Source organism: Phoenix dactylifera, chromosome 12 (assembly GCF_009389715.1).
Source record: "Phoenix dactylifera cultivar Barhee BC4 chromosome 12, palm_55x_up_171113_PBpolish2nd_filt_p, whole genome shotgun sequence".
Taxonomy (NCBI): Eukaryota; Viridiplantae; Streptophyta; class Magnoliopsida; order Arecales; family Arecaceae; genus Phoenix; species Phoenix dactylifera.
Window position 1 is genome coordinate 11,857,660 of NC_052403.1, and position 18,536 is coordinate 11,876,195.

The 18,536-nt window shown below is 39.9% G+C and overlaps 1 non-coding gene across 1 annotated transcript; it reads left to right on the forward strand.

Annotated features, from left to right (window-relative positions):
- Positions 1 to 471: 471 nt before the first annotated feature.
- Positions 472 to 578, forward strand: LOC120112812. Its single transcript, XR_005514444.1, has one exon. It is a non-coding gene; the product is annotated as a small nucleolar RNA R71 (small nucleolar RNA).
- The last annotated feature ends 17,958 nt before the right edge of the window (positions 579 to 18,536 follow it).

Sequence of the window (18,536 nt, forward strand, 5' to 3'; positions counted from 1 at the left end):
AAACTGCTACCTTGGTTACCTTGATCTTTCCATGAAAAGTTGGGATGATTCCTCCATCCTGGGTTGTATGTATTGGAATAAGGGTTGTTCTGCTGCTGCTGCCTGTTATAATTAGACACAAATTGAACCTGCATACAATCAGAACTCATGTGAGCTCCTCCACAGCAATCACAACTCAATACAGGACTAGAAATGGAATTCACATTACCCAGCTTACCGAACATTTTTACTAGAGAATCAACCTTGGCATTCAACATGTTTATGCCATCTACATCATACATACCTGGAACTTTCTTAGGCATACCTCTTTCATTAGACCACTGATAATTGTTAGAGGCCATTTCTTCTAACAACTCATATGCCTCTTCTGTTGACTTACTCATTAAAGTACCTCCTGCAGCTGCATCTATAGTAATTCTGACTGAATGTGTTAATCCATTATAGAAAGTCTGTACAATCAGCCAATCAGGAAGACCATGATGTGGACACTTCCTCTGCAAATCCTTAAACCTCTCCCAGGCTTCATACAAAGATTCACCATCAAACTGAGCAAAACTGGTAATATCATTTCTAAGTTTGGCAGTCTTACCTGGGGGAAAATACTTACTCAGAAAAGCTTGTGACAAGGCATTCCAGGTGGTGAAAGAGTTAGGCGCTTTGGAATTCAACCAGGCCTTGGCTTTATCCTTTAGAGAAAATGGAAAAAGTCGGAGTCGAATAGCATCATCACTAACTCCATTCATCTTGATTGTATCACAAATCTCCAAGAAATTGGCAAGGTGTGCATGTGGATCCTCAGAAGGTCCTCCACCAAACTGCTCCTGCTGCACCATCTGGATGAGACTAGGCTTAATCTCAAAATTATTAGCATTGACTGTAGGTCTCACAATACTGGGTTGAGCACCATTGACATTCGGCACTGCATAGTCACTCAACAACCTTTTATTCTGGTTATCTTGATTATCTGCCATGGCTACTGCTTGTTTTTGCTTTAGCTCTAATCTTTGTTGTTTCCTTAATGCTCGTAGGGTTCTCTCAATTTCTGGATCAAAAGGCTCAATTAGCTCACAGTTTCGTGGCATACACTAAATATAGAAAACGTAAATTAACAAAAAGAACAAAACAGTCTAAATTAATGCAGAAAATTATTTGTATTGATATTAAAAACAATCCTCCCCGGCAACGGCGCCAAAAACTTGATAGTCCCTAGACTCTACCACAAGTGCATGGGTCATGACAAGTAGAATAGGGCAAAAAGAGTATCGTTTCCACAAGGAGGCGATTCAAGTACTAATTTATAAATTTCCTATATTATTTAGACAACCCCAAATTGATGTGACTGATTGCAATTTCTTGACCTGAAAAATCAAATGTGAAAGGTTCCTAGGGCTTGGATTTCATCAATTGAATTCCTTCAATGAATTTAAATCTGATTGTTAATATTTTGCTAATTACAATGACCGAATCCCTTTTTTTTATGTGATATCCTCTTTCAAGGTATAACACCTATACCTATATTAATCCTATGTCTACTTTCGTGATCATAGAAATTAATATAAATTCATTATGATCTGTGAAATTCTTGATTGTAGGTCACAAGGGTGTGCATTATTTCTAAACTACACCACCAATGTTTGATAAATTCACCAACTAATATCGAACTTCAACTTTCGTTACTTCATTCAACATCTTAAGCATGCAATTCATGGCCAGTAAATTGCAAGAGTGAAAACCGAAATCATCAAATTGCAATTAACAAAAGATATTCAATACAACCATACTCAATTCATATCAAAAATTCAATGACTACGCCCTAGCCCTAGGATAAGAAAACTAGCAAATCATAACTAATAAATCAATCCAATTATTTCTCAAACATAAATTCGCATTCAACATTCTTAATAACAATTCAGCAAATAAAAAATAAAAATATATATATATATAAGAGAAAGGAAAAGAACTCTGTATTTGCAAAAATCCTCCGTTCCGTTCTTTCTCCCAGAATTTCAGTTTTTTCTTCCTCTCAGAATTTCTAGCTTTTCCTCCTCTCGGAATTTCAGATTCTCTGCTTCTTTTTTTTTTATCTGCTTCTCCTCCTCCTCGTATCTGCTAGCTCTCCTCCTCTTTTTCGGAATTTCCTTTTTTTTTAAATTTTAAAACAGATTTCCTCCCTATCTGCTAGCTGAAATCCCGAAATTCTAGGCTGATTTTTAGACTCGACTCCCAGCTGGATTTAGAGCACCAAAACGATATACTTTGGAGTTGGACCCTTCACGAAAGTTTTAGATATAGTTCTCAACTTTCCAACGCATCTAGGTTTGCATTATTCTGACTTATATAACTCTAGATACAAGCTGAAAACCAAAATAGGGTCTGGGCCGTAGTAAAATTCTGGACAGATTCGGACTTCTCCGTTTCGGCAACGTTTTGGACTTTAAAACAGCAGAACTTGGTTTTGTGATCTTCATAAAAGTTTTAGGTCTCCATCTTATCTTTCCAGCAAGCTAAACAACATCTAAAACGGAGGTCTGTAGCTCTGGTTAGAACCCAAAAACCGAACAGTATTCTGGGTTGACTAGACCAGCCCAATTTCAACCAATTCAATAATTAAACACCTGCAAAATACCAAGAATTTTTAAGAATTAAATAAATATAAAAGACACCTAAATTCTAGACAAATGAGCTAAAAACATACAAAACACTCTAAAATAAAATAATTAAGACTAAGAAAATGTGTGAAATAAATTCCCACGTCACCTTCCCGGCGCACGGACGCGAGGGAACCGGCCTAGGCGGGGAAGAAACCGGAGGTGGTGGCCTCACGGGTTCATTCCGAGCCTTTGACCGTCGCTCGGCCCTGCTCGCAGAGATGGGTCTCTTCCGGCTCGGTACAACTGCTTTTCTAGGCATTTTTGACCTAGACACGGGAGAGGAACTAGGAGAAATGGAGGAAAACTCGATGGAGAAGACCTAGAATGGGTCGGAGATGAGGTTGGAGACGGCTCTAGGGTTTGGAACAGTGTCGGCTGTGAATAGAGGTGTCGATTGAACGTTTCGATTAGGGTTAAAACATCGGATTCCCGACCTCGAGTCGACTCCAGTAAGTCGCGAGTCGACTCGACCTCGAGTCGACTCCAAAATATGCGCGAGTCGACTCCCCCATGATGCCATCGACCTCGAGTCGACTCCGAAATATGCGCGAGTCGACTCCCCCATGAGCCGACTCTAAAATGTATCCGAGTCGACTCGAACTCTGGCACGCACCCAAAAACATGTTATTTTCGTGCCACAAGAGATAGTTATAGACTTATCCAAGATTTAGGAGCTGAATTGATGATCATAGATAAGAAATCCTATGTTTACGATAGACTAATCCTCAAAATCTATGAACTAGAGGAGAGTATCACGAGAATGGATCAATCACTCCTAACCCTCTTCTAAGTATACAAAAGCGATCCTCACTCAGGGGTTTTGTGAAGATATCAGTAAGTTGATCATCAGTTTACACAAATTTAAGTGTCACATCATCATTCAGTACATTATCTCTTATGAAGTGATGTCTTATCTCAATATGTTTAGTTCTTGAGTGCTGAATTGGATTTTTAGTTAGATTAATGGCACTTGTATTATCACAGTTAATGGGAATTTTATCTTATTTAATGCCATAATCTTCAAGTTGTTGTTTAATCCACAAGATTTGAGCACAACAACTCCCGGCAGCAATATATTCCGCTTCCGCCGTAGATAATGCAACCGAGTTTTGTTTCTTGCTAAACCAAGAGATTAAATTTTCTCCTAAGAATTGACATGATCCGCTGGTGCTTTTTTATCAAGTTTACAACCAGCAAAATCTGAATCTGTATACCCTATTAAGTTTATGCTAGATTCTTTAGAGTACCATAAACCTATATTTTTCATTTCTATTAGGTATTTAAAGATTCTCTTGACTGCAATTAAATGTGATTCCTTTGGATTAGATTGATATCTAGCACACATGCATACACTAAACATGATATCAGGTCTACTTGCAGTGAGATATAATAAAGATCCTATCATACCTCTATACATCTTTTGATCTACTGATTTACCTGATTCATCTTGGTCTAGTTTGCATGATGAACTCATGGGTGTGCTGATTGACTTGTTTCCTTCCATATCAAACTTCTTAAGCATCTCCTTGATGTATTTGGCTTGATTGATGAAGATCCCTTATTCAGATGTTTGATTTGGAGCCCGAGAAAATAGTTCAGCTCTCCCATCATGCTCATTTCAAATTCACTCTGCATTAGGTCAGAAAATTCTTCGCAGAGGTGATTGTTAGTAGCATTGAAGATAATATCATCTACATAAATCTGAACTACTAACATATCTTTGTTTTTTCTTTTCAAAAACAATGTTGTATCAACGTTCCCTTAGAGAATTCATGATCTAACAAAAATTTGGTAGGTCTTTCATACCATGCTCTAGGTGCTTGTTTCAAACCATAAAGTGCTTTGTTTAATTTATACACATGATTGGGATATTGATGATTTTCAAAACCAGAAGGTTGTTCTACATACACCTCCTCATTAATATACCCATTCAAAAAGGCACTTTTTACATCCATTTGAAATAATTTGAAATCTTTATAGCATGTAAATGCTAGTAACAATCTAATTGCCTCAAGTCTAGCTACAGGAGCAAAGGTTTCATCAAAGTCTATACCTTCTTCTTGATTATACCCCTTTGCTACTAGTCTAGCCTTGTTCCTAATTACGATTCTATTTTCATCAAGTTTATTTTTATATATCCATTTGGTTCCTATTATTGAATATTCAGAGGGTCGTTCAACTAGGTTCCATACCTTGTTTCTAGTGAATTGGTTTAGTTCTTCTTGCATTGCATTAATCCAATTTAAATCCTTTTCAGCTTCTTCTATGTGTTTAGGTTCAAAGTGTGAGACAAATGCTAGATGATTATTTAAGTTCCTAAGAGATGCTCTAGTTGTTGGGAACCCGCCCATGCCGCTGATATTTCAAAAAAAAAATCAGATGGCAGCGGAAGAGGCATGTGCGGGATCGACGTTCATCGCATGAACGTTGTTTCATGAACCGTTCGTAGTTAGATAAGAATTAAAACTTTTTAAATACATTAGAAGATCATATCTTCACCTTGTGCGGGTAGATGATCACCGCAAACTGAAGTTCGTGGTCTAGGATGAAGGTTCGCTTGAAGCCGTTCAAGTGTCCGGCCTCTATGGGTATCCACACGAAGCAGGATCCGATCCAAGCTCTCTATCTCACCGGGGTGCTAGCTCCCTTGCAGAGATAGCTTTTGATGGCTGATCTCCTCTCTTTCAATCAACCCCTGATTGTGCTTGAGAGGAGGAAGAAGAAGAAGGAACTCAAGGAAGAAGAACACAGCTTCTGCAGCCTTCTTTCTTTTCCTGCGTTGGAAGAAGGATTGGAGGAAGAGGAGGCGGACAAGGCTCTCTTCTTTTCTCCTTCTTGTTGGCGGCTGAACCAAGGAAAGGGAGAGGGTGGCGGCAGCAAGGAGAGGAGGATTCAAGCTTAGGGCGTAGCCCCTTCTTTCACCTCCTTTTATAGCATCCAGGGCTCCTACAACTTAGGAGCCCTAGACTACTTTCCTAAGAGGGGGCGCCGGCCCCCTCTCTTCTCCCTTCTCCACATGAAAAGGGAGGGGCATATTCCCCTCCTCATGGTAAACCCTAATCCACATTAAGTAGGGTTTGAAATGCCCTAATGTGGTCAAGCCCTAATCCAATTAGGCTTAGCCCAAGGGTGAACCAATCAGGATCCAATCTAGGTAAGTCCTAATCCAATTAGAACTCAAATCAATTTTGACTTAATTGAACTCTTCAATCCTAATCCAATTAGGAGTCTTATTGATTCATTAGATTAATAATTAATTGTGACTTAAGAAATCCTAATCCAAATTAGGACATATTTAATTTTAGTCCTAATCCAATTAGGACTCTATTTGAATCCGAAGTCCTAATCCAATTAGGACTCTAGGAATCCTACTCCAAGTAGGAATCCAATTTTGATTCAAAACTCCTAATCTCATTAGGATTGCAGGAATCCTATTCCAAGTAGAAATCCCAGTCCTACTCCAAATAGGATTTCCAGTCCTAATCTAATTAGAACTCTAGGAATCCTACTTCAAGTAGGATTTGTGATTTAAGTCCAATTAATCAACTCCCATTCCTTCTTCAACTTCTTATCAATCGAATTGATTACTCGTGATTCATAATCACTTTTCAACCATCGGATCGGTCAATACTTCTAGTGTGTGTGACCCCATAGGTTCTATTTTGACTGGTAGTGAGATATATTGTGATCTCTATCACTATATCATTGAAAACTCCTTTCAATGGGTTGGAACGATTCCAACTCAACTCATTAGGGTTTATCGATCATCGAGATAATCCCTGTGAGTCCCACCATCCACCAGTGACACCTAACAGCATGTAGTGGCTACCCAGCAGAATAGAATGATGAACCTCTAGGTGCAGTTGACGTGTGATACAGTCCTACTATCGTGGATCCCTACAGGACGGAGGTCATGGACAACTCGTCAAACCCCATCGTCTGTCATATGTCAAGATTTATTCGACTCGAGTTCGATAGTGGAAAACTCTTTCTCCACCTTATATTACTGCCCTGGCCAAGGTCTTAGAACTCAGTCTAACAAATCACATAGGATCACTCCTCTTCTATCAAGGTCGATAGATTCCTTGTAGGTGCATACCCTACTCCTACAGTGAACCTACTGCAGCCAATCTACACTGCATGGATCCATATGGCTAGAGACCATGTATGTGTGCAGTCAAACTATAATAACCTCTCTGTGAGTAGCCGAAGCACCGCAGGTCAAAGGACCAGTCACACTACTGCAACATCAAGCAAGTCACTGACGAGTGGATAGACATCCAAGTGACTTCTTGTCTTGGTCACGCTCAGTACCCTTGTTCTCTAACAAGCACCTGCAGTATCACTTCAGTGTCCCTACACTATGGACTCAAGTCTTGTCCATCCAGAAGGAAAGTGATCTGTGCACTGATCGGATCGATCACCGTCCTCGTGATGATCCATTGATCAGGAGCATTTAGAAATTAATCACCAATGATACATGGCTCAAATTCTCAACTCCTTTAGAATATGTATCATCATCTTATTAATTTCTTGGACGATTCATAGACACATAAATAATATGAATGAAAAGATGCCTTTTATTTATTCAATAATAAATAGTCAAGTACAAAATTATGTCCCTAGAATTAACAATGTATCAGCCAGATTGGCTTCTAGGGCATACATCTAACAATCTCCCACTTGCACTAAAGCCAATCAGTCATATATCTAAGCCCCATCTTCTCAAGGTGGGCTTCAGTCTTTTGTTGACTTAGCTGCTTAGTGAATGGGTCTGCCACGTTATTCGCGGAGTCTACTCTCTGCACCTCTACATATTTCTTCTCAACATAGTCGCGTATGAGATGGAAGCGCCGCTCTATATGCTTAGACTTCTGATGAGACCTTGGCTCCTTAGCAAGGGCTATGGCGCCATTATTATCGCAGTAGAGTGTTATGGCATCTGATGTCATCACGTCCAACTCTGCAATGAATTTTTTGAACCAGAAGCCTTCCTTAGCAGCTTCAGAGGCGACGACATATTCAGCTTCCATAGTAGAATCAGCAATGATCGGTTGTTTAGAACTCTTTCAATTCACCGTACCACCATTGCACAAGAACACATGTCCAGATGTTGACTTCCTGTCATCGACATCAGTCATGAAGTCTGAATCTGTGTACCCTTCTACCTTTAACTCTGATGATCCTCCAAAAACTAAGAATAAATCTTTAGTTCTTCTCAAGTACTTAAGAATATTCTTCACAACTGTCCAGTGTTCTTCACCTGGATTCGACTGATATCTGCTTGTGACACTCACAGCAAGAGCTATATCAGGTTGTGTACATAGCATGGCATACATGAGGCTTCCTATTGCCGATGCATAAGTGATCTTGCTCATGCGTTGAATCTCTTCAGATGTGTTGGGGCACATCTTCTTGGAGAGATAAATTCATGTCTTAGGGGTAAGAGACCCCTTTTAGAGTTTTCCATGCTGAACCTTTTTAGCACTTCCTCTATGTACATCTTCTATGATAAGCCAAGCATCCTTTTAGATCTATCTCTGTAGACCTTAATTCCCAAAATATAGGATGCTTCCCCAAGGTCTTTCATGGAGAATTCTTTTGACAACCAGACCTTGACCGAGGTTAGCATGGGAATATCATTCCCTATCAGGAGGATGTCTTCCACGTACAGTACGAGAAATACGACAGCGCTCCCACTAACCTTTTTGTAAACACACGGTTCCTCTTCGTTTTTGATGAAATCAAACGTTTTGATTGCGTCATCGAAACGAGTGTTCCAACTCCGAGATGCTTGCTTTAGTCCATAGATGGACCTTTGCAGCTTGCAGACCTTGTGATCTCCATCACTGGAAGTGAAACCCAAAGGCTGCTCCATATAGATATCTTCATCAAGATATCCATTCAGGAAGGCAGTTTTCACATCCATCTGCCAGATTTCATAATCATGAAATGCTGCAATGGCAAGCAATGTTCGGATGGATTTTAGCATGGCTACAGGTGAAAAGGTCTCCTGATAGTCAATGCCTTCGCGCTGACTATACCCTTTCGCCACAAGCCTTGCCTTATAGGTCTCTACCTCTCCATCCGAACCTATCTTCCTTTTGTAGATCCATTTGCATCCAATAGGTACAATACCTTCTGGTGGGTCTACTAAGGTCCAGACTTGGTTGGAATGCATGGAGTCTAACTCTGACTTCATAGCTTCCAGCCATTTCTCGGAATCGATATCAGATATCGCCTCGTTGTAGGTTTTGGGATCCTGTATGTGATCCCTATCTCCCACTAGGAACATTTCCTCGGTATCCTCTTCTAGTATACCTAAGTATCTATCGGGAGGATGGGAGACCCTACTAGATCTACGAGGTGGTCGAGGGACATCGTGTACTGGCTCTGTATGAATGGGTTCAATAGGATCCATGACTCGTTGCTTTTCAGAGACTTTCTCTTCAAGCTCAATTTTCCTCCCACTGCCTCTATCAAGGATAAACTGATTTTCCAAGAAGATGGCATGACGGCTCATAAACACATTGTGATCCTCTGAGACGTAAAAATTGTATCCTAATGATTCTTTAGGATATCCTATAAAACGAGCACTTATGGTCCTAGCCTCTAGTTTGTCCGCCTGTAGTCTCTTGACGTGGGCCGGACATCCCCAAATCTTGAGATGACCAAGACTTGGTTTCTTACCATGCCATATCTCATACGGTGTGGTAGGAACTGATTTAGAGGGAACTCTATTCAATAAATAAATCGCTGTGAGTAAGGCATCTCCCCAAAGGAACATAGGTAAATCAGTGAAGCTCATCATGGACCTGACCATATCCAATAGGGTCCGATTCCTCCTCTCTGACACCCCGTTGAGTTGAGGTTTACCCGGAGGTGTCCACTGTGAGATTATGCCGTTTTTCTTGAGATAGTCCCGGAATTCCCCACTAAGGTATTCTCCTCCTCGATCTGATCGAAGAGCCTTAAGAGGTTTTCCAGTTTGTTTTTCTACTTCATTCTTGAACTCTTTGAACTTTTCAAAAGATTCAGACTTGTGTCTCATAAGATACTCATACCCATACCGTGAATAATCATTGGTAAAGGTAATGAAGTACGAATAACGTCCCCTGGCTAGCACATCGAATGGGCCACATACATCTGTATGTACTAGGGTAAGTATTTCAGTGGTCCTCTCCCCATGTCCTACAAAGAGCAATCTAGCCATTTTTCCTTGAAGACAGGACTCGCAAACTGGATATGACTCGGAAGTCAATGAGCCTAAAAGCCCATCTTTATCCATTTTGTTCATTCTGTCCTCTCCAATGTGGCCAAGCCTGAAGTGCCACAAATATCTTTGGTTTATCGCATCTCTGGATCTTTTGGATCCTTTGGCACTCACTTCTTGCTCGGTAACATTCACAGATACATCCATATGTAAATGATAGAGACTGTCAATCATAAAACCACGTGCGACTATTTTATTTCTTAAATAAATAGAACATCAGTCTTTGTCAAATGTAAAAACATGACCTTCCTGTGCTAGACATGAAACAGAAATCAAATTTCTGCTAGCAGCAGGTACATAATAGCAGTCTCTAAGTAATAAACTAAATCCAAACGGTAGTCGCAGATGGTAGGTGCCCACAGCCACAGCAGCAACTTTTGCCCCGTTGCCAACCCGAAGGGTTACCGCACCTTCCGCTAGCCTTCTACTTTCCTTTAGACCCTGCATGGTAGTGCACAAATGAGCACTAGAACCAGAATCTATAACCCAACTAGAAGTAGAAGAAACCGTTAGATTAGTTTCAATAATGAGCAAGTCTATACCTTCTGAAGGTGTGTCACCTTTCTTGTTCTTCAGGCTCTCGAGGTATGAAGGACAGTTTCTTTTTCAGTGGCCGTCGACATTGCAGTGGAAACATTTTTCTTTGTCGTTAGCCTTTTTCTTTTGAACTTCCTTCTTTGGCTTCTTGTCTTTCTTCTGCTTCTTAGCAGGCTTCCTTTTCTTCCAAGTAGACTTTCTCTTGGAACCAGAAGTCAACTTAGCAGGAAGGACATTGCCCCTTGAACCTTTCAAGGCTCCCTCAGCAGTTACCAACATGTTTATCAGTTCAGTCTTAGTGCATTCAATCTTATTCATGTGGTAGTTTACTATAAACTGACCAAATGAATCAGGAAGTGACTGTAGGATCAAATCCACTTGCAATTCCTTATGCATGTTCATTCCGAGCTTCTCAAGCTCCTCTAGGTCCTTGATCATAGTCAGACCGTGATCATGGACAGACTGCCCTTTGCGCATCTTTGTCCTGAAGAGCCTCTTGGACACTTCAAAACGAGCTGTGCGACTTTGCTCACCATACAACTCTTGCAGGTGTGCCAGTATGTCCCTAGCAGTCTTCATATTTTCATGCTGGCATTGGAGTTCATTTGACATGGATGCCATCATATAGCATTTTACTCTAATGTCATCATCCAACCACTTTTTATGCATCTCACGCTGAACATCAGTAGGACGTGTTGGTAGTGTGGGGATATCTGAATTGAGTATGTAGCCTATTTTCTCACAGTCCAAAACAATTTTGAGATTTCTAAGCCAGTCTTTGTAATTGGTTCCGGTCAGTCGGTTGGTCTCAAGAATACGGGTCAAAGGGTTTGAAGCTGACATTGTATCTGCAGAGAGCAAAGATTCTAGTTAGACTTTTGTACTTGATCCTAATCTGTTCTAAGGTCTTTTAGAACAAATGTAACTCCCACTATTTTTTCGAATCCCTCACACTCCCCTGGTAGGGAAACGGAAATCCCACACGACTAGGGTTTCTAGTGGGTACTGCGGTCCCACCAATTTACATGCCACCTCACCTAACAGTTATTGGTGACACATAGATTGATGAATGTACAACTCTTGTACAATGCTTCTCAAGCATGTTGCAGTGCAACTTGGTCTCTAAGCCATGAAAACCTCACCTAACAGTTATTGGTCCCATTTCTTAGTTAAGTCAGACCCACTGTATAACCGTAGGAATAAAGTCGTCATTGGGTCCTCACCTAACAGTTATTGGTGCCCAACCCCACCTTTACCCTACAACATCTCATGTCTATAGAGAGGTCCAGCCCTCCGATGCAACTTGACCACTGTATCCAGCCGAGACAAATCAACATCAGAAAGGCCTTAGCAGCTCTACTACAGTGGAAGACCTATTGACTTAATATTGGTTAATCAGGTCTTAGTATTTGCAACTTGAGCTCTTCATAAGAGGTAATCGAACAATTGACCAGGTAAGCAGGTGGGAGGCTCCCCTTACTCAGAGAGTAAGGTCCTAATTAAGTAACCACCTTTCATGCTTTTCTAGACACCAATTAGATCAATTAATCTAATATGACTTGCTCATGTCGGTTCACTCTCGACTTGATTGAGGAGGTTTTGATTTAGGTCTCAATTGGGTTTGCTACATCACATGTAAATCTATCTACCCGACTCTCATTCACATCACATGCAAACGGCACATTGCAGGCAGTTATAATCGCAGCAATAATTAAAGCTAAACTTTAAATAGGTGATGATCATGGATTCTAGTTAGGTCGTATTACAAGCACATGCACGTCAATCGATCAACTGGTCTTCAACTCTTGAATTGGTTCCAAGCCTCCTTGATTCGATACTTGATCAACTCTTGATCCAATCGCCATCAACCGCTTAGATCACCTGTTCATCTCATGCCTTGTCTTCAACTTGATCGTTGACGTACATCACATCACACAAATACAACCAGATGTAAAATAAAAATAAAAATAAATTACATCTCCTTTTAGGAGGCACGCAGGCCTCTCAAAACATCAAATAAGATGCATGCAAGCATCTGAAAAATTACATGACATTGCAGATCACATCGCAGGTCATTACATTTGATACCAAAAGGGTTTGAATCCTATGATTATCACCATATGCAACAATTATAATTTTCAGATCTGAAAACTAACTGATTATATCATGACATAGGTTGCTGATCATGCTAATCATGATTCTAAACTTTGTAATCTCATTAACAACGCAATTAGAATCATCATTTTATCACATAAAATCAGCATGCAAAAATCAGCACCCCCTGAAAAATCTGCATGCAGAAATTTTCAGCATGCATGATCATTCAATTTTCAGATCTAATAAGCCTTTAGATAATTAATTCTTACCTTAATCTACGAAGCCTAGGCTCTGATACCACTGTTGGAAACCCGCCCATGCGCTGATATTTCAAAAAAAATCAGATGGCAGCGGAAGAGGCATGTGCGGGATCGACGTTCATCGCATGAACGTTGTTTCATGAACCGTTCGTAGTTAGATAAGAATTAAAACTTTTTAATACATTAGAAGATCAGATCTTCACCTTGTGCGGGTAGATGATCACCGCAAACTGAAGTTCGTGGTCTAGGATGAAGGTTCGCTTGAAAGCCGTTCAAGTGTCCGGCCTCTACGGGTATCCACACGAAGCAGGATCCGATCCAAGCTCTCTATCTCACCGGGGTGCTAGCTCCCTTGCAGAGATAGCTTTTGATGGCTGATCTCCTCTCTTTCAATCAACCCTTGATTGTGCTTGAGAGGAGGAGGAAGAAGAAGGAACTCAAGGAAGAAGAACACAGCTTCTGCAGCCTTCTTTCTTTTCCTGCGTTGGAAGAAGGATTGGAGGAAGAGGAGGCGGACAAGGCTCTCTTCTTTTCTCCTTCTGCTTGCGGCTGAACCAAGGGGGAAGAGAGGGAGGGAGGCCACGGCTTGGAAGGAGAGGATTCACACAATAGGGCGCTGGCCCCATGCTCCTTTTTATAGCCATCTAGGGCTCCTACAATCTAGGAGCCCTAGAGTAATTTCCTAAGAGGGGGCGCCGGCCCCCCTCTCTTCTCCCTTCTCCACATGGAAAAGGGAGGGGCATATTTCGCTCCTCATAGTAAACCCTAATCCACATTAAGTAGGGTTTGAAATGCCCTAATGTGGTCAAGCCCTAATCCAATTAGGCTTAGCCCAAGTGTGAACCAATTAGGATCCAATCTAGGTAAGTCCTAATCCAATTAGAACTTAAATCAATTTTGACTCAATTGAACTCTTCAATCCTAATCCAATTAGGAGTCTTATTGATTCATTAGATTAATAATTAATTGTGACTTAAGAAATCCTAATCCAAATTAGGACATATTTAATTTTAGTCCTAATCCAATTAGGACTCTATTTGAATCCGAAGTCCTAATCCGATTAGGACTCTAGGAATCCTACTCCAAGTAGGAATCCAATTTTGATTCAAAACTCCTAATCTCATTAGGATTGCAGGAATCCTATTCCAAGTAGGAATCCCAGTCCTACTCCAACTAGGATTCCCAGTCCTAATCCAATTAGGACTCTAGGAATCCTACTCGAAGTAGGACTCTTGTTTCAAGTCCAATTAATTAATTTTCTTTTCTTCTTCAACTTCTTATCAATCAAATTGATTACTCGTGATTCATAATCACTCTTCAACCATCGGATCGGTCAATACTTCTAGTGTGTGTGACCCCATAGGTTCTATTCTGACTGGTAGTGAGATATATTGCGATCTCTATCACTATATCATTGAAAACTCCTTTCAATGGGTTGGAACGATTCCAACTCTACTCATTAGGGTTTATCGATCATCGAGATAATCCCTGTGAGTCCCACCATCCACCAGTGACAACTAGCAGCATGTAGTGGCTACCCAGCAGAATGGAATGATGAACCTCTAGGTGCAGTTAACATGTGATACAGTCCTACTATCGTGGATCCCTACAGGACGGAGGTCATGGACAACTTGTCAAACCCCATCGTCTGTCATATGTCAAGATTTATTCGACTCGAGTTCGATAGTGGAAAACTCTTTCTCCACTTTATATTACTGCCCTGGCCAAGGTCTTAGAACTCAGTCTAATAAATCACATAGGATCACTCCTCTTCTATCAAGGTCGATAGATTCCTTGTAGGTGCATACCCTACTCCTACAGTGAACCTACTGCAGCCAATCTACACTGCATGGACCCATATGGCTAGAGACCATTTATGTGTGCAGTCAAACTACAATAACCTCACTGTGAGTAGCCGAAGCACCGCAGGTCAAAGGACCAGTCACACTACTGCAACATCAAGCAAGTCACTGACGAGTGGATAGACATCCAAGTGACTTCTTGTCTTGGTCACGCTCAGTACCCTTGTTCTCTAACAAGCACCTGCACTATCACTTCAGTGTCCCTACACTGTGGACTCAAGTCTCGTCCATCCAGAAGAAAAGTGATCTGTGCACTGATCGGATCGATCACCGTCCTCGTGATGATCCATTGATCAGGAGCATTTAGAAATTAATCACCAATGATACATGGCTCAAATTCTCAACTCTTGAGAATATGCATCATCATCTTATTAATTTCTTGGACGATTCATAGACATATAAATAATATGAATGAAAAGATGCCTTTTATTTATTCAATAATAAATAGTCAAGTACAAAATTATGTCCCTAGAATTAACAATGTGTCAGCCAGATTGGCTTCTAGGGCATACATCTAACAAGATCTGGACTATTGCTCAGCGCCTGAATCTGGACCATTGGTGATGGCATCTTGCTTCTGGACCATTGGATGGCATCCTGGATGATGATGCCTTGATCTGGACCATTAGATGGCGCCTAGATCTGGGCCATTAGCTTTGGTTCCCTGCATTTGGGCCCTTGGATCATCAGGATTTAAGAGGGAGACGTGAGAAAGAAGCGTATCATTAGATACGGCTTTTTCTAAAGCTTGATACGCCTCCCTCTCTCTCTTGTTGGCACCCTCTTATCACACCCTTTGATGCATGAAAGGATGGATAGGATGCATCCCTTCACATCTATGAATAGGGAGCCATTCCACCATATTCTTCATTCCAACTCCACCGCATCTCTCTCCCTTATCCCTTCTTTCTTACAACTCTTTGTCTCTTTATAGCATTGCTTCTAGAGTATCCTAAGCCAAGACAAGGAGGTCTTCTTTAGGACAAAAAATATTAGAAGTGATTTAGAAAGGTGAAAGAAAAATAAGAGAGGAGAGAAAGCAAGCCAATTTATATCTTTTGGAAGGATTCAGCATTAAGGATCAAAAAATCTTTGGAGCTAATGTCTTGATCGAGTTTCCATGTGGATCACCGTTGGAGGGCGGACACTTGGATGCCTCGTGGAGATTCTACAAACTTGAATTTAGCATTACAGGTATTCTTCTATTTCAGTATTTATATTTATATTGTTTGATTGTTACCATTAAGGTGATCTAGGCTTATAAGGGTTTCATATTAAGGGACTTTATTAAGAAATTTTTAAAATCTCTAGCTTCTGCTGCCCATCATGACATGATTGAAACCCTTCAGTGGTATCAGAGCAAAGGTCCAAGAGTTGTGATCGATCTCCGGAAACTCTCACACGTGATCGTGTGATGAAGCGTGGCTCTCCGTCCGGAGGCGTATAGAGATGCATGCTTCGATAGGTATATATGGGTGTCACCCTATTTTAATAGGACCGAACCCATGTAGGAGTGGAGACTCTCCCTTCAGTGGTATCAGAGCCGTCCTTAATTGGTTCAATCAAATAATTATGCATGATGTATGATTATTAATTTACTATGAGATAGTAATGTCATATGCTTAGTGAAATGCTGAAATGTATGATTGATATATGATATGATATGTAATAAAATGTCATGATATGAAATTTTTCATATGAAGATATGTTGAAACATGTTAATTGATTCAATCAATTGCTTATGATTTATACATGCTATGAGATAGCCATTATGCATGATAGTTTATTTTAGACATGTTAAATATATGTTACAATTAAAAGAATGTGCTAGAGACCAGTTATCCCTCAATAAAAATTATATTAAGTCATAGTGTTGAAAAACTTTGAGCTAACCCATTCTAGAACAATTAATCTAATTGGTGTCTAAGGAAAGCACTAAAGGTGGTTCTCTAATTAGGACCTTACTCTCTAAGTAAGGAGAGCCTCCCACCTGCTTACCTGGCTAATTGTTTGATTGCCTATTATGGATAAGCTTAATGTTGATAAAACACTACTCTTAGCCTTCCTTCATGCCTTGACATTATTATGTCAAGATCCATGCTAGTTTGTTGTGCAACCACAAGACTTGCAATGGGGACTGATGTTATACTATTTTGGTGCATAGAGATGCTTATGATATATTTTAATATGTTGCTTTGTTGTGCAACCACAAGAGCAATATTATTTGAATATGACTGTATAAAAATGAAAGGTTTGACTTAATTAAAACATTATAGTTTGTTGTGCAACCACAAGGCTATAAGTGTTTTAAGAGGACAGGATAAAGTTGAGAATTGCATGAGATGCAATTGGAAAGAGTTTCCTACTTTTGAACTCATAAGGGTTTGTTGTGTAACTACAAGGCTTTTATGAAGAATTAGGATCTCAACCCTATTAAGAAAAGTTAGATTTTCTCGTTTATCATAGTAGAGGGCTATGGTATTCGATAAAATAGTGGGAGTAACAATTAGATAAAGTCCTAGTCTAATTGTATATATGTCATCATGATTGATCTGTTTATGTTAGTTTTGTTCGTTATATATGTAGAATAAAATTCTACATTAATGGCATCTTCACTATCACTAAGAGGCATCTTAGATGCCAACAAATTGACTGGTTCAAACTATGTGGACTGGTTGAGGAATTTAAAGATTGTACTCACTCAGGAGAAAATTTCCTACATCTTTGAAACCTCTGATCTTGGATTAATAGGGGATGATGCTACTAAAAGTAGTAAGATAAAGAGGAAGAAAGAAAAGAAAATCTTCGGATCAAATACATGTTTCCATTGCGGCAAGGAAGGCCACTGGAAAAGAAATTGCACGAGTTTTTTTGCAACTGTAAAGCCTGATGCAAGAGTTGCATCAGAAGGTATGTTTATGTTACTTGCCAGTTTGTCATTAAGTTCTTCAAATTCATGGGTATTGGATATCGGCTGTGGTTTTCATATATGCAAGACATTGCATGGACTATAAAAAATTAGAATTTTGAAGAAAGGTGACTTCGAGCTTTATGGTGCTGGAGGAGACTCCATCCAGGCTGAAGCTGTTGGAACCTACAGATTAGAGTTACCGTCGGGCAAGCTCCTGGAATTAGAAGATTGTTATTATATGCCCAAAATTATTAGAAATGTAATTTTTATTCCTTTGTTATTAAAGAAAGGATTTGAGATTAATAGAAAGGGCAATGGTTGCTCTATTTCTTTTTCTAATAAGCATCTTTGCAATGGGATTATGAAAAATGGTCTTCTAGTTCTATCCCTTAATGACAATATTTATCATATTGATAAAAGTAATAAAAGAAAGAGAGAAGAGGTGAATAATATCCTCCTTTGGCATTGCCGACTAGGTCATATTAGTGAGTCAAGAATACACAAGTTATACAAAGAAGAGTTTTTTGATCCTTATGATTTTGAATCATTAGGAACTTGTGAATCTTGTCTTATGGAAAAAATGACCAAGTCTCCATTCACTGGACATGGAGAAAGGGCAAGTGAGTTATTAGAACTTGTGCATACAGAAGTATGTGGTCCTATGACAACTCCAGCTATAGGTGGATACTCTTACTTCATCACATTCACTGATGATTTATCAAGGTTCGGATATGTGTATGTTATGAAACATAAATCCGAAGCCTTTGATAAGTTTAAAGAGTATCAAAGTATGGTTGAAAAACAAACTGAAAAGTGTATTAAAATCCTTCAATCTGATCGAGGAGGTAAATACCTTTCTAGTGAGTTTTTAAATCATCTTAAAGAAAAGGGCATTCTCTCTGAATGGATACCTCCGTATACGCCACAATTAAATGGTGTAGCCGA